We start from the raw sequence: 16,169 nt of genomic DNA, 5'->3' as shown, positions 1-16,169 counted from the left end.
CTTCAAAGGTTCTGATTTAGTCATCTGGGGTTAAACCCAGGACTCTGCATTTCAACACACACTTCTGGTAATTCTGGCACAAACCGTCCGTGGAACAAATATCAACTTCTGAGCAGAAAGGCAATTACCTACATTGGAATAGAGATTGCTGATACCTGCTAAAACCCTAATTATAGAAAATGATTACCTGCAATGACAAAAAAAGGTAGTAAATTTTAAAGAAAATTTTACTTTTAACCTGCTTTATATTTTTGATACATATTATATGTAAAATTATAAAAGATATACTGAGTTTTAAAATATTTTATATAAATATTTTAAAAGTGGTTTAAACTTTAAAAATCAATTTTTGTTTTAACAATTAACTAAAAGAATCGTTAATACTTTAAGGATGGCTAGGGGTTGATGATCACTTGCTAGCATTTTTGTTTTAAAAGGCTTAAAATTATTATATTGCTCTTTGTATATTCCAAAATATATACAGTTGACCCTTGAACATCATGGAAGTTGAAGGTACTGACCCTACCCAGGACACAGTGAAATATCACTGTGTAATTTTTGACTCCCCAAAAACTTTACTAACAGTATGCTGTTGGTCAGAGGTCTTAGAGATAACATAAACAGTGGATCAAAACATATTTTACATATGTATTATGTCCTCTATTCTTATAATAAAGTAAGCTAGAAAAAGGAAAATGTTATTAAGAAAATCTTAAGGAAAAGAAAATATATTTACTCTTCTTTAAGTGGAAGCACATCATAAAGACCTCCATCCTGTCGTGTTCAAGCTGAGTAGGGTGAGGAGGAAGCAGAGGAGTTGGTCGTGCTGTCTTGGGGTGGCAGAGGCAGAAGAAAACCTACGTATAAATGGAACTATGCAGTTCACAACTGGGCTGTTCAAGGGTCAACTGTGTTGTCTGGAACATTTTGTTTATGTGCCCCTGAGAATGGTGATGAACTGTGACATTATTTAGCAGTAATTTAATTTGGGGTTAATTCTGACAATAACATGAACAGGGAATAGAAAGCATGGCCCAAGCAGTGAGTCCAGGGAGAAAGCAGCAGCTACATGAATTCTGCCAGCAGAAGCACAAGGGACGAGAAGCTGAGGCACCAGCAAAAGCATGTGACCGAATGTCAACACAGGTCCTCTGTCAGATGTTATGTAGGTCAGAGACAAGACAGGAGAATGGTTTAAAAAAGAATTTTTTTTTTTTAGAGAATTTTCTCACCCGTGAAAGTAGCTGATGCCCCTGGGCTCTAAGGGGAGAGGCTCAGTTTCTCTGCAAGAGTCCAGAATCTTTTGCCTTAGAAATCTCACAATAGCTCAGAGTCAGGGACAGCTGCACAATATGGAGCAGGGGCTCAACCCTGCTCGATACCTGTCTGGGCTTCAACTATGTGCCAAGATGTGTGTCAGTCAAGTGCTTGACTAAAACAGTGACGAAGATGCACTTCCTGTTCTTGAAGAGTTAAGAATCCGATTGAGGTCAGGTTTCTAGCCCCAGCTTGTGCCAGTTTCTAGCCATATCATTCCAAGCAAGTCACTTAAAAGTTCCTGAGCCCCAAGTTTTGTTATTTGTAACCTAGAGATAACAATTTCTTCAGTTGTTGGCATCAAATGAGAATATCTGTAAAGTATAATATACTATTAATTGGTGTTTCTCGGTGCATTGTGTAAAGGAAACCAGAACTTGGCTATCAAGCCCAATCGATGTACACACAGTTAATAAGCAGAAGAGAAGGAACTGTCAATTACTGCACTCAAGTGCATTCTTAACAAAGAGAACACTGATAAGGGGCAAGAGCTACGTTAGTTCTACCAATATATTCCTATTCCTAGAAACTTCACAGGAATTAGTGATTGGAGAAGGGAGTGGCATCCTACAGACTGGAAGGCAAAAGCATGATCGTGCCCTTTCAGCATCATGGGGCACAAAGGGATACAAACTCCACAAACCACGGTGAGCTCAGTCCAAAGACAAAGCACTTCTCACTATTTAGCAAACTTGCTCAGAAATTCCACTAAGAATAAATACTCTTTTCAGAGGAATTTAACCCACCATAGAAACTATTACACTGATACAAAATGTGGCTATAGTTTTTTTTTTTTTTTTTTTAGACAGAGTCATGCTCAGCTGCCCAGGCTAGAATGCAGTGGTGTAATCTCAGTTCACTGCAACCTCCGCCTCTTGGGTTCAAGCAATTCTCCCGCCACAGCCTCCCAAATCTCTAGGATTAAAGACATGTGCCACGATGCTTAGCTAATTTTTGTATTTTCAGTAAAGACAGGGTTTCATCACGTTGGTCAGGCTAACCTCAAGTGATCCGCCTGCCACAGCTTCCCAAAGTGCTGGGATTTCAGGCATGAGCCACTGTCCCCAGCCCTAGCTCTTTCAACTTTAGCATAACAAAGGACAAAAAGAGAAAGATGAGGCTATTCAGAAATCAAAATATGGTCATCAGATGGTACTCTGATGTGCATAATCTGATTTACAAGAAAGAGCACAGCTCTGGGGTTCTGAATATCTGGGTTACTATCTGTCCTCTGCTATTATACAGATCTGCAGTCTTCAGGTCATTCAATGCCTGAACTTGTATTTCTGAAAAGTGAGAATAGTCATAATAACTCTACACCTTTTTTACAGGGCTTTCATGATGACCAGATGGGGTCATGAATGTGAAAGCACTTCAAACTGTTAAAAATCATTCACAAACAATTATGATTAAAGATATAAACTTCACTTGTATGCATACCGGGATGTTTCAAGACAATAGGATTTAATTTTCTGGATTATCCTATAAACCTCTTTATATTTGAGCTCTTAAAAAATAAAACACCTGTGTAGTAAATTAGTATCTCTAGACAATTCTACTACTTCTGTGACATTTCTAGAATTCTGATGTAGTAATTATAAAAAAAATGTAGTAAAACCCTAAACACAAATCCAAGTTTAACCTCCATAAAATTTATTTTACTTTATTCACACTATATGACATTCATTGCTTTTCAGGTAAATGATGGGGTAAATGAGTCCTATAGACACATATACAGAGTCAAGGAAAACTTCTACCCACCCCCCACAAAAAAAGGTAAGAGAATCAAAGACACATAGGCTCAGGTTCATGAATATAGTAGATCCATTCCATTTTTAAAACAGGTATTACTGTGTTCTCTTTCTAACCCTAAAAGGACCAAATATCTTCAAAATAATGATGTTGGCAACTGTTCGTTCCTGGGCCATTTTATCAAATATAAGTGTATATTTAGATAAGCCCATGAAAAAATAACACATTGAAAATTCCACAGATAATCTAAATGGCTAGGTATTTAAAAATTATTTGTGACAAAGATATCACTATAAAACCACAGATATTTCTTATGATATGTACACAAAAATCCTCAAAATATCACCAAACCAAACCTAGCAACATAAAAAAAATATATATACCATGACCAACTGGGATTCATCCCAGGTATGCAAGGTTGGTTTAACACGTGAAAATCAGTTAATGTAATATACCATAGCAACAGACTAAACAGCAAAACCGCAGGATCATACGAAAAGATGCAATAAAAGCATTTGACAACAAGCCTTTTCTTTAAAACACACATACACACACACACACACACACACACACACACACACACACAAATCAAACTAGGAATAAAAAGGAATTTTCATGACAAGACAAAAACATGCACACACACAAAAAAACCTCATGGCTGATATCATACATAAAGGTGAAAGAGTAGATGCATTCCCCCTAACATCAAGAAGAAAACACTCATGTCTGCTTCCACCACTCTAATTTAACATTGTTCTGGAAGTTCTAGCCAGGGTAAGTAAGGCAAGAAAAAGAAATAACAGGCATCCAGATTGGAAAGGAAGAATAAAACTAACTCTATTTGTAGATATCTTGATCTTGCATATAGAAAATTGTAAGGAATACACTAAAAAGAAATTACAACTGAGAAATGAGTTCAGTAAAGTTGCAGAATACTAAGTCAATATACAAATATCAATATACCTTTTATATAATGCATTGAACAATCCAAAAACCAAATTAAAACAATTCTATTTATAATAGTATAAAAAATAATGAGATATTTAATAATGAATTTAACAAAAAAAGTATAAAACCTACTAAACTCTGGAAACTACAAAAAATTATTCAAAGAAATTAAAGATCTGAATGAATGAAAAACATTCTGTATTCCTAGATTAGAAGACGCAAGATTGTTAAATTGGCACTACTTCCCAAATTAATCAACAGATTCAATGCAATCCCTATCAGAATCATAACTGACTTCTCTATAAAAATTGACAAGCTGATTCTAAAATGCATGTAGATTCTAATAAATGTACATTGGTCGATCTGTGTGGTTTTAATGTACATTTCCTTGATGACTAATGATAATGAATAACTTTCCATGTGCTTAGTTGCCATCCATGTATCTTCTCTGATAAAGTGTCTCTTGAGGTCTTTTGCCTGTTTTTTGATTGCTTTTTTTTTCCTGCTGTTGTTGAGTTTTGAGAGTTCTTTGTATATTCTGGATATGAGTCCATTGATAGATATGTCATTTGCATATTTTTCTCATTCTCATAGGTTCTCTTTTATTCTCTTAATAGTGTCATTCACAGGACAAAAGTTTTGATTCTGATACCATCCAATTCACTAAAAAACATAAAAATGTCTTTTATGAAAATGAAATTTTTTATAAAGCTGAAATTCGTACAGAAATTGCAAGAGATCCAGAATAGCTGAAAGTATCTTGGAAAAAAAAGAAGAAAATAAGAAAACTTATACTCCTTCATTTCAAAACGTACTACAAAGCATCAAGAAACAAGACCAGTGTGGTTTTAGCATAAGGATACAGGTCAATGGAACAGAATCCAGAGTTTAAAAATAAGCTCATGTCTATGGCCAACAGGTTTTTGACAGCAGTACCAAGATGACTGAATGAAAAATGAAGAGGCTTTTTAACAAATGGTGCTCAGATAGCAGGATATCCACACGTAAATGAATAACTTTGGACCCTTGCCTCATACTATATTAAAAAATTAACTCAAAATGGATCAAAGAACTAAACATTAGAGCTAAAGCAACAAATTTCTTAAAAGAAAATACGAGAGTAAATTTTAATGACCTAGGATTTGGCAATGATTTTTAGATATGATACCAAAACCACAAGTAAAAAAAAAAATTGATCTTTTTTATAATGTCTCCATAATTTTGCCTTTCTCAGAATGTCATACAGTTGGAATCACCAGGTATGAAGCCATTTCAGATGGGCTTCTTTCACTTAGTCATGTGCATGTAAGTTGCCTCTATGTCATGTCATGGCTTGATATTTCATTCCTTTTTAGTGGTAATAACATTCCACTGTCTCAGTGCACCACACTTTATTCACCCATTCAGCTAATGAAGACCATTTGTTTGCTTCCAAACTTTTAACCATTATGAATATAAATGTAAAAGGAGCAGTAATTGTCAGGGTTAGGGAGAGGGAGAGATGAATAAGCAGAGCACAAAGGATTTTAAGGCAATAATAAAAAAAAAACCCTCTGTATGATAGTGTATTAGTGATTATGTATCATTGTGAATTTGTCAACAGTCTATGAAAATCCAACACCAAGTGTCAATCTGAATGTACACTATTTATTTTGGGTGATAATATGTCAATGTGGATTCACCAATTGCAACAAATGTACCACTCTTATAGGGGATGTTGACAATGTAGGAGGTTATGCAAGCATGAGGCAAAGGTATGTGGGACACTTTTTTGCCTTCCTCTCAATTTTGCTGTGGGCGTAAAACTGCTCTAAAACAAAGCACTCTTTAAAAAAATAAAGATGAGTTGGACTTCATCAAAATCAAAAACTGTGCAAAGGATACTATCAAGAAAATAAAGGACACATTTTGGGAGGCGGAGGCAGGCAGATCACTGAGGGTCAGTAGTTCATAACAAGCCTTGCCAACATGGTGAAACTTTGTCTCTACTAAAAAAAAAAAAAAAAAAAAAAAATTAGCTGGGTGTGGTGGTACATGCCCAAAATCCCAGGTACTTAGGAGGCTGAGACAGAAGAATCGCTTGAACCGTGGAGGCAGAGGTTGCAGTGAGCCGATATCATGCCACTGCACTCCAGCAGCCTGGGCAACAGAAACAGACTCCATCTCAAAAAAGAAGAAGAAAAGAAAAGTAAAGAAAATAAAGAATCTATAAAATGGGAAAGAATATTTGCAAATCATACAGGATCCTAGTATCCAGAATATGAAAAGAACTAAAACTCATCAAGAAGACAACCCCAATGAAAACATGGGCAAATAACATAGATAGACATTTTTCCTAAGGAGATATGCAAACAGCTAAGAAGCACATAAAAGATGCTCAACATTGTTAGTTATCAGAGAAATGCAAACTGTCAAAAGCGGCACCTGAGAAAGAAGCTTCCTTATCCTGACTATTCTGCAAGAGCTTCCAGAAGCCCACTTCTTTTCACTGTGGAAACGAAAAATCCAGACACTTTCCTTCTTACGACTTCACACTTGAAGGGACCCAAGTCGAAGTTACAGTGGATCAGAGAGACAGAAAGAAACTGGATCCATTCTTGATGGCACTGTTGAGAAGTTAAACCAAATTAATCCTGGGAACATACCTACACCTGGACTTTCTTTTATTAGACAACCAAAGTCCCTTTTATTATTTAAGCCTGGTTGAGTTCACTTTCTTTACTCAAAATCAAAAATCTTAACTGACTAAATCACATAGTTAAGAAATGCTACAGCAGGCAGATAACTGGAGCAGAAATATAATCTTGGAGGCAACAGTGTTGAAATGGCTATTTTTGAAGAAAAGCAAATTATGTTTTCCTCTACCATACTGAATCATGTTTCAAAGCTTCACCCAGAACTTGATGTTAGATAGAACTTTTTCCAGCTGAAATGTCTTACCTGATCTTGGTTCCATATTTCTAACAATGTGAGCACACATCCACTCAAAGTAATACAGCATAAAGAATAAGGAAATTAAAATACAGAGATCATAGAATTATAGAATTGGGCAAAGCTGGAATTTCTTTTAATGAAAAAGAATGCTGTAAAATACAAATAACTATAAGATGGTCATTATCATTTGATTATGAATGACTCGAAGGAATCAGACTAAAATAATTTTTAAAGAACATTCCAGCTCTAAATATCTGATTCTAGAGTTTTCCAAAATATATAATCACATGTAAAAAGAAAATGGTTAAGAATTGACTCAAAAAAAAAAAAAAAATAGGCAAGGACAATCCAAGATGGCTGAATAGGAACAGCTCTGGACTGCAGTTCCCAGAAAAAATGCAGAGAGTGATCACAGCATTTTCAAACGAATTTTTACTGCCCATAGACCAGGAGATTCCTGGGCCAAAAAGCACCATGAGTCTCCAGCATGACTGTTTCAGCCGGCGCAGCGGGTCTCCGCAGAAAAACTCACACAAATCCGGGTGCCATTTCAACTGGGGACTGGAACACCTCAGAGACAGAGTGGTGCATTCAATTGAAAAAAGGGGGGCTGAAACAGGGAGCCAGGTGATCTGGCTGGGCTGGTCCCACCCCCACAAAGACCAGCAATCTGAAATGCTCTGGATTGAGAATTTCACAGCAAGCACAGCCAGACCCAGGATGGTCCAGCTCTGTGGGGTGAAGGGCATCTGCCATTACCGAGGCACTGCACCACTACCAAGGCAGCCTGCCATTACTGAGGCAGTCCACCATTACGAAGGCTGTCCACCATTACCAAGGCAGTCAGCCATTACTGAGGCAGTTCACCATTACCGAGGCAGTCCACCATTACAGAGACAGCCCACCATTACTAAGGCAGAGTGCCATTACTGAGGCAGTTCTAATTATGCACCTATAAACAAAACTACAAGGAAGTTCACACAGCAACTGGGCAGAACCCATGGAGGCTCAGCAATGCCTCTGCTGGCAGACTGTGATTAGGTTACCTCCTTCCTGGGCAGGGCATCTCTGATAAAAGGCAGTAGAATGACAGGAACTTATAAATAAAGCTCCACCTTCCTGAGTCAGAGCACCTGGGGAAGAAAGGTGGTTATAGGTTCTGCTGCAGCAGACTTAAACATACCTGCCCAGTAGCTCTGGACAGAACGACGAAGCTCACAGCTCAGCACTTGAGCTCCTATAACGGACAGACTGCCTCCTCAAGCAGCTCCCTGACTCCCATATAACCAAAGAGATACCTCATAAAGGAGAGCTAAGGCTGACATCTGGCAGGTATCCTTCTGGGACAAAGATAACAGAAGAAGAAACTGGCAGCAACCCTTACTGTTCGGGAGCCACTACAGGTGATCCCCAGGCAAGCAGGGTATGGAGTGGAGCTCCAGCAGGCCTACAGAAAGGGGGCCTGACTATTAGGAAGAAAACCAAGAAACAGAAAGAAATAATTTCATCAACAAAAAACAGGATGTCCAATCAGAGACCCCATCTGAAAGTCAACAACCATAAAGACCACAGGTAGATAAAGCCATAAAGATGGGAAGAAACCAGTGCAAAAAGAATAAAAATACCAAAAACCAGAACGCCTGTCCTCCAAGGAATCACAACTCCTTATCGGCAAGGGAAAAAGGCTAGATGGAGAATGAGTCTGATGAATTGACAGAAACAGGTTTCAGAAGGTGGATAATAAACTTGTCTGAGCTAAAAGATCATGTTCTAACCCAATGCAAAGAAACTAAGAACCTTGAAAAAAGGTTTCACGAAATGCTAACAAGAATAAACAGCTTAGAGAGGAATATAAATGAATTCATGGAGCTGAAAAATACAACACAAGAACTTCAAAAAGCACATACATGTTTCAATAGCCAAATCAACCAAGCAGAAGAAAGGATATCAGAGACTGAAGATCAACTCAATGAAATAAAATGAGAAGGCAAGATTAGAGAAAAAAGTAAAAAGAAATGAACAAAGCCTCCAAGAAATACAGGATTATGTGAAAAGATCTAATCTACATTTGATAGGTGTAACTGAAAGTGATGAAGAGCAAGAAGCCAAGCTGGAAAACACCCTTCAGGATATGATCCAGGAGAACTTCCCCAACCCAGCAAGGCAGGCCAACATTCAAGTCCAGGAAATACAGAGAATACCACAAAGATATTGCTCAAGAACAGCAACCCCAAGGCACATAATGGTCAGATTCACCAGGGTTGAAATGAAGAAAAAAATAGTAAGGGTAACCAGAGAGAAAAGTCGAGTTACCCACAAACAGAAGCCCATCAGACTCACAATGGATCTCACAGTAGAAACCCTACAAGCCACAATACAGTGGGGTCCAATATTCAACATCCTTAAAGAAAAGAGCTTTCAACCTAGAATTTCATATCCAGCCAACTTAAGCTAAATAAGCGAAGGAGAAATAAAATCCTTTATGAACAAACAATTGCTCAGAGATTTCATCACCACCAGGCCTGCTTTGAAAGAGCTCCTGAAAGAAGCACTAAACATAGAAAGGAACAACAAGTACCAGGCACCCCAAAACGTGCCAAACAATAAAGATCATCAAAACAATGGAGAAACTGTGTCAACTAATGGGCAAAACAACCAGCTAGCATCAAAACGGCAGGATCAAATTCACATATAACAATATTAACCTTAAATGTAAATGGGTTAAATGCCCCAATCAAAAGACACAGACTGACAAATTGGATAAAAAGTCAAAACCCATCAGTGTGTTATATCCAGGAAGCCCATCTCACACGCAAGGATACACAGATGATCAAAATAAAGGAATGAAGGAAGATCTACCAAGCAAATAGGAAAAACAAACAAACAACAACAACAACAACAACAAAAACCCAGGAGTTGCAATGCTAGTCTCTGATAAAATAGACTTTAAACCAACAAATGTCAAAAGAGACAAAGAAGGCCATTACATAATGATAAAAGGATCATTGCAACAAGAGCTAATGATCCTAAATATACACACGCCCAATACAGGAGCACCCAGATACATAAAGGAAGTTCTTAATGACGTACAAAGAGACTTAAAGACTCCCACACAATAACAGTGGGAGACTTTAACACTCCACTGTCAATATTAGACAGATCAACAAGACAGAAAATTAACAAGAATATCCAGGACTTGAACTCAGCTATGGACCAAGCAAACCTAATAAACGTTTACAGAACTCTCCACCCCAAATCCACAGAATATGCATTCTTCTCAGCACCACATCACACCTACTCTAAAATTGCCCACAAAATTGGAAGTAAATCACTCCTCAGCAAATGCAAAAGAACAGAAATCGTAACAGTCTCCCAGACCACAGTGCAATCAAATTAGAACTCAGGATTAAGAAACTAACTAAGAACCACACAACTTCATGGAAACTGAACAACTGGCTCTTGAATGTTGACTGGGTAAACAATAAAATGAAGGCAGAAATAAAGATGCTTTTCAAAACCAATGAGAATGAAGACACAACGTAATAGAATCTCTGGGAAACATTTAAAGCAGTGTCTAGAGGAAAATTTATACCAATAAATGCCCACATGAGAAGCAAGGAAAGATCTAAAGTTGATACCCTATCATCAAAATTGAAAGAGCTAGAGGAGCAAGATAAAAAAAAACTCAAAAGCTAGCAGAAGACAAGAAATAACAAAGATCAGTGCAGAAATGAAGGGGATAGAGACACAAAAATCCTTCAAAAAAATCAATAAATCCAGGAGCTGGTTTTTTGAAAAGATCAACAAAATAGACAGACTACTAGCCAGATTAATAAAAGACAGAATAATCAAATAGATGCAATAAAAAACGATAAAGGGGATATCACCACAGATTCCACAGAAATACAAACCACCATCAGCGATTACTACAAACAACTCTATGCACATAAACTAGTAAACCTGGTAGAAATGGATAAGTTCCTGGACAACTGCACCCTCCCAAGCCTAAACCAGGAAGAAGATGAAACCCTGAATAGACCAATAACAAGGGCTGAAGTTGAGGCAGCAATTAATAGCCTACCAACCAAAAAAAAAGCCCAGATCCAGATAGCTTCACAGCCGAATTCTAACAGACATAGAAAGAAGAGCTGGTAGCACTCCTTCTGAAACTATTCCCAACAATCCAAAAAGAGGGAATCCTTCCCAAATCATTTTATAAGACCAACATCATCCTGATGCCAAAACCCGGCAGAGACTCGACAAGAAAAGAAAACTTCAGGTCAATATCCATGATGAACATAGATGCAAAAATCTTCAATAAAATACTGGTAAACTGATTGCAACTACACATGAAAAAGCTTATCCATCACAATCAAGTAGGCTTCACCCCAGAGATGCAAAGCTCTTTCAACATACCTAAGTCTATATATGTAATTCAACACATAAACAGAAGCAAAGACAACAACCACATGATTATCTCAATGAATGCATAGAAGGCCTTCTACAAAATTCAACAGCCCTTTATGCTAAAAACTCTCAATAAACTAGTTATCGACAAAACATATCTCAAAATAACAAAAGCTATTTACGACAAATCCACAGCCAGTATCATACTGAATGGGCAAAACCTGGAAGCATTCCCTTTGAAATCTGGCACTAGACAAGGATGCCCTCTCTCACCACTCCTATTCAATATAGTATTGAAAGTTCTAGCCAGAACAATCAGGCAAGAAAAAGAAATAAAAGATATTCAATTAGGAAAGAAGGAAGTCAAATTGTCTCTATTTGCAGATGACATGATTGTTTATTTAGAAGACCCTTTCATCTCAGCCCAAAATCTCCTTAAACTGATAAGCAAATTCAGCAAAGTCTCAGGATACAAAATCAATGTGCAAAAATCACAAGCATTCCTATACACCAATAACAGACTTAAAGAGAGCCAAATCAAGAACAAACTGCCATTCACAATTGCTACAAAGAGAATAAAATACCTAGGAGTACAACTGACAAAGGATGTAAAGGACCTCCTCAAGGAGAACTACAAACCACTGCTCAATGAAATAACAGAGAACACAAACAGATGAAGAAACCTTCCATGCTCATGGTTAAGAAGAATCAATATCATGAAAATGGACATACTGCCGTAAGTAATTAATAGATTCAATGCCATCCTCATCAAGCCACCTATGACCTTCTTCACAGAACTGGAGAAAAACCACTTTAAACTTCATATGGAATCAAAAGAGAGCCTGCATAGTCAAGTCAATTCTAAGCAAAAAGAACAAAGCTGGAAGCATCACGGTACCAGACTTCAAACTATACTACAGGGCAACAGTAATCAAAACAGCATGGTACTGGTACCAAAACAGAGATATGGACCAATGGAACAGAACAGAGGCCTTGGAGGCACCACCACACATCTACAATCATCTGATCTTTGACAAAGCTCACTGAAACAAGCAATGGGGAAAGGATTACTTGTTTAATAAATGGTGTTGGGAAAACTGGCTAGCCATGTGCAGAAAGCAGAATCTGGACCCCTTCCTGACACCTTACACTAAAATTAACTCCAGATAGATTATAAAGACTTAAACAGAAGACCTAACACCATCAAAACCCTAGAAGAAAACCTAGGCAAAACCATTCAGGACATAGGCATAGGCAAGGACTTCATGACTAAAACACCAAAAGCATTGGCAACAAAAGCCAAAATAGACAAATGGGATCTAATTAAACTCCAGAGCTTCTGCATAGCAAAAGAAACAGTCATTAGAGTTAACCAGCAACCAACAGAATGGGAAAAAATTTTGCAGTCTACCCATCTGACAAAGGACTTATATCCAAAATCTACAAATAACTAAAACAGATTTACAAGAAAAAAACAAACCCATTCAAAAGTGGGCAAAGAATATGAACAGACACTTTTCAAAAGAAGACATCTATGAGGCCAACAAACATATGAAAAAATGCTCATCATCACTGGTCATTAGAAAAATGCAAATCAAAACCACATTGAGATACCATCTCACACCAGTTAGAATGGTGATCCTTAAAAAATCTAGAGACAACAGATGCTGGAGAGGATGTGGAAAAATAGAAACATTTTTATACAGCTGGCTGGAGTGTAAATTAGTTCAACTATTGTGGAAGATGGTGTGGTGATTCCTTAAGGACTTGAAATGAGAAATTCCATTTGACCCAGCCATCCTATTACTGGGTATATATCCAAAGGATTATAAATTGTTCTATTATAAGGACACATGCACATGTATATTCACTGCAGCACTGTTTACAATAGCAAAGACTTGAAATCAACCCAAATGCCCATTGAAGGTAGACTGGACAGGGAAAATCTGGCACATATACACCATGGAATACTATGCAACCATAAAAAACAATGAGCTCATATCCTTTGAGGGGCCATGGATGAACCTGGAAACCATCATTCTCAGCAAACTGACACAAGAACAGAAAATCAAACACCACATGTTCTCACTCATAGGTGGGTGTTGAACAATGAGAACACATGGACACGGGGAGGGGAGCACTACACACTGAGGTCTGTGAAGGGGGAGACTAAGGGAGGGACAGTGCGGAGGGTAGGGAGATAAGGAATGATAACATGGGGAGAAATGCCAGATACAGGTGACAGGGATGGAGGCAGCAAACCACATTGCCATGTATGTACCTATGCAACAATCCTGCATGTTCTTCACAAGTACCCCAGAACCTAAAATGCAATAAAATATGTATCTATATTAAAAAATAAAAATATTTTAAAAAATTGATTCCAAATACATTTACACACACACACACACACACACACACACACACACACATAGATATATATATTGTGAGAGCCTGTATTCAGTACATTAAATCTCAGATCAATTTATTTAGGTAAGTAAAATAAACAAAAATATAAACTAATGCAAATAGTCAGCCACTCTGATTTCAATATGTTACTCACCAAAACATTTGAAAGTCATTCCTTCTTAGAAAATGACTATTTTTCCCAAATATTTCAGAGTTCATTAGGAGTATTACTGAAAAGCAGCGAAAAAATATAAAAAAAACAAACTATACGATAGCCAGCAGTTCATATTTATGTGACACGAATATGTATTCAACACTTTAAATCAGTATATTTGATACATGCTGGGTATGTAATTTTAAATGTTATATATCTCTACCTTATATATAGACTAAGCTCATAACTATCTGTCATATACATGCACAAATATATACAGACACAGTAGAAATGGTTTAAAATCTCATTTATCTATTTAAATAAGCTATACTTTCATCCCTTGATGGCTGAGAAAGCAAAGAAATATGGTTATTAATAATAACTATAAAATTTACATTCTGCAGGAGTTTGGAAAATAGTTCTTGGCTTCAAAAAGTACATGAACATATATTTGTGGAGGTGAAGAAATGACCCATTGTACAATGGACTTCCACAACACTCAGCATTTTCCTTTACATATCATGATTTCCTTTCCATGCCATGGATTTCTACTTGGCTTACCAATTCTCACCAGATCATGTGTTTCAAAGGCAAAATGACTGGGCCAGGAATCTCTGGGATCAATCAATGCCTGGCACACACGAGGTAGTAAATGCTGCCCCTATTCTCCCCACAAAATAGAAAAACTTTTATGTCTATCTATTTTTTGAGACAGAATCTTACTCTATTGCCCAGATCAAAATGCAGTGGCGCAGTCTTGGCTTATGGTACCCTCCACCTTCCAGGTCCAAGCTATTCTCCTGCCCAGCCTCCCAAGTAGCTAAGACTATGGGTGCCTCTCACCATGCCCAGCCAATTTTTGTATATTTAGTAGAGATGGAGTTTCGCCATGTTGGCCAGGTTGCTTATGAACTTCTGTCCTCAAGTGATCCATGCACCTCGGCCTCCCAAAGTGCTGAGATTACAAGCATGAACCATCACACTGGCCTCTTTTATATCTATCTTTCATTTTTAAAGCATTTTCGAAACTATGTATTTCCAGTATAAAATGCCTCATGTAAGTAATACATTTTACAGTTATCCTACACATTGTATGTATTATTATTTCCTTTCACCTGTTTTATAGTTAATGTATTTCAATTTTCACGGGAAAACTCAGTTCTAATAAAGATTTCTGAGTTTTGATATAATAAAGTCTGCATTTTATGGACTCTGATCATATATCCTCCAGATTGAAGAGTTCACATTTCAAGTCTCCAGACAAAACAAAGATCAGTCATCTATTTTTCAGATCATGTCTTTTTCAAGATATGATTAAAATCCCCACATGAGATTTAAAATTTCAAGTTTATAGCAATATAATTATATTCAGTGAAACCTCATTTTTTTTTAGAATCCTCAAGAAATAAGACCTCTGATACAGCTGAGTTTTTGTTACAGTGAATACTGCTAGTGCTTTTTAAATTGTTTCTTTTGTTTGTTCTTGAGATAGGGTCTCACTCTGTCACCCAGGCTGGAGTGTAGTTGTGTGATAATAGCTCAGGGCAGCCTCAAACTCAAGGACTCAAGCGATCCTCCCACCTCAGCCTCCCAAGTAGCTGGGGTTACAAGCAAGCACCACTATGCCCAGCTAATTATGTGTGTGTATGTGGAGATAAGGTCTGCATTGCTGAGGCTGGTCTCAAACTCCTGGACTCAAGTGATCCTCCCACCTCAGCATCCCAATTATAGGCATGAGCTACTGTGCTCCACCATTTATCATAACTTTTAAGAGAAATGTTTATGTGTGTCATTATATATTTCTATTCCTTACACAGAATGTACTGAATTAAAACAACAAACTCTTCTTAGTGATTTGGGTTACCATATTGAATACTGAGTAGCCACCTCTCCCTAGCCCCACATATGAGCCCAGAATTCCCAGGGTATGTTGGGTTGTCTTCAGGGAGGTATTTCAATAACAACAAGGACCCAACAGTTCCGCACATAAACACACATCCTGTATCTCTCACCCTTTTATAGAATCACCTGATATGAGCAGTGGTCTCTTCACCTAGATCCCTACCATTTTCCATCATTTCATAAGCTAGCTGGTTTGGTCTGAAAAGCCTCAACCTGGAACAGTTCTTCTCCACCATGTTATTTGCTGGTAAGTGCACATAGGCTGTTTCTGAAAGTTCTCCTATTTCCCTTTTAGTTAGAAATCTTGGAAAACTTGTATTTGAATTGCTGATACTGAAAAGTACCA

The 16,169-nt window shown here is 37.4% G+C and overlaps 1 protein-coding gene across 14 annotated transcripts in view; it reads right to left on the bottom strand.

The window, feature by feature from the left end:
* The window catches only part of KLF12 (KLF transcription factor 12), a 466,131-nt gene that overhangs the window by 406,726 nt on the left and 43,236 nt on the right, over positions 1-16,169 (bottom strand). For 4 of the 14 annotated variants that reach the window (XM_074387624.1, XM_074387620.1, XM_003931033.4 and 1 more), the window contains exon 1: positions 1-16,169. This exon is cut by the window's left edge; it is cut by the window's right edge. The exons of 7 other annotated variants lie outside the window; for them this stretch is intronic. The gene's annotated coding sequence lies outside the window, so the exon portion shown is untranslated. 3 more of the 14 variants (XM_074387609.1, XM_074387612.1, XM_074387616.1) reach the window with 3 other exon arrangements.

Source organism: Saimiri boliviensis, chromosome 16 (genome assembly GCF_048565385.1).
Source record: "Saimiri boliviensis isolate mSaiBol1 chromosome 16, mSaiBol1.pri, whole genome shotgun sequence".
In the NCBI taxonomy this organism is placed as follows: domain Eukaryota; kingdom Metazoa; phylum Chordata; class Mammalia; order Primates; family Cebidae; genus Saimiri; species Saimiri boliviensis.
Note: the sequence above shows the minus strand (reverse complement) of the source record. Positions and strands in the feature narration are given on the sequence as shown.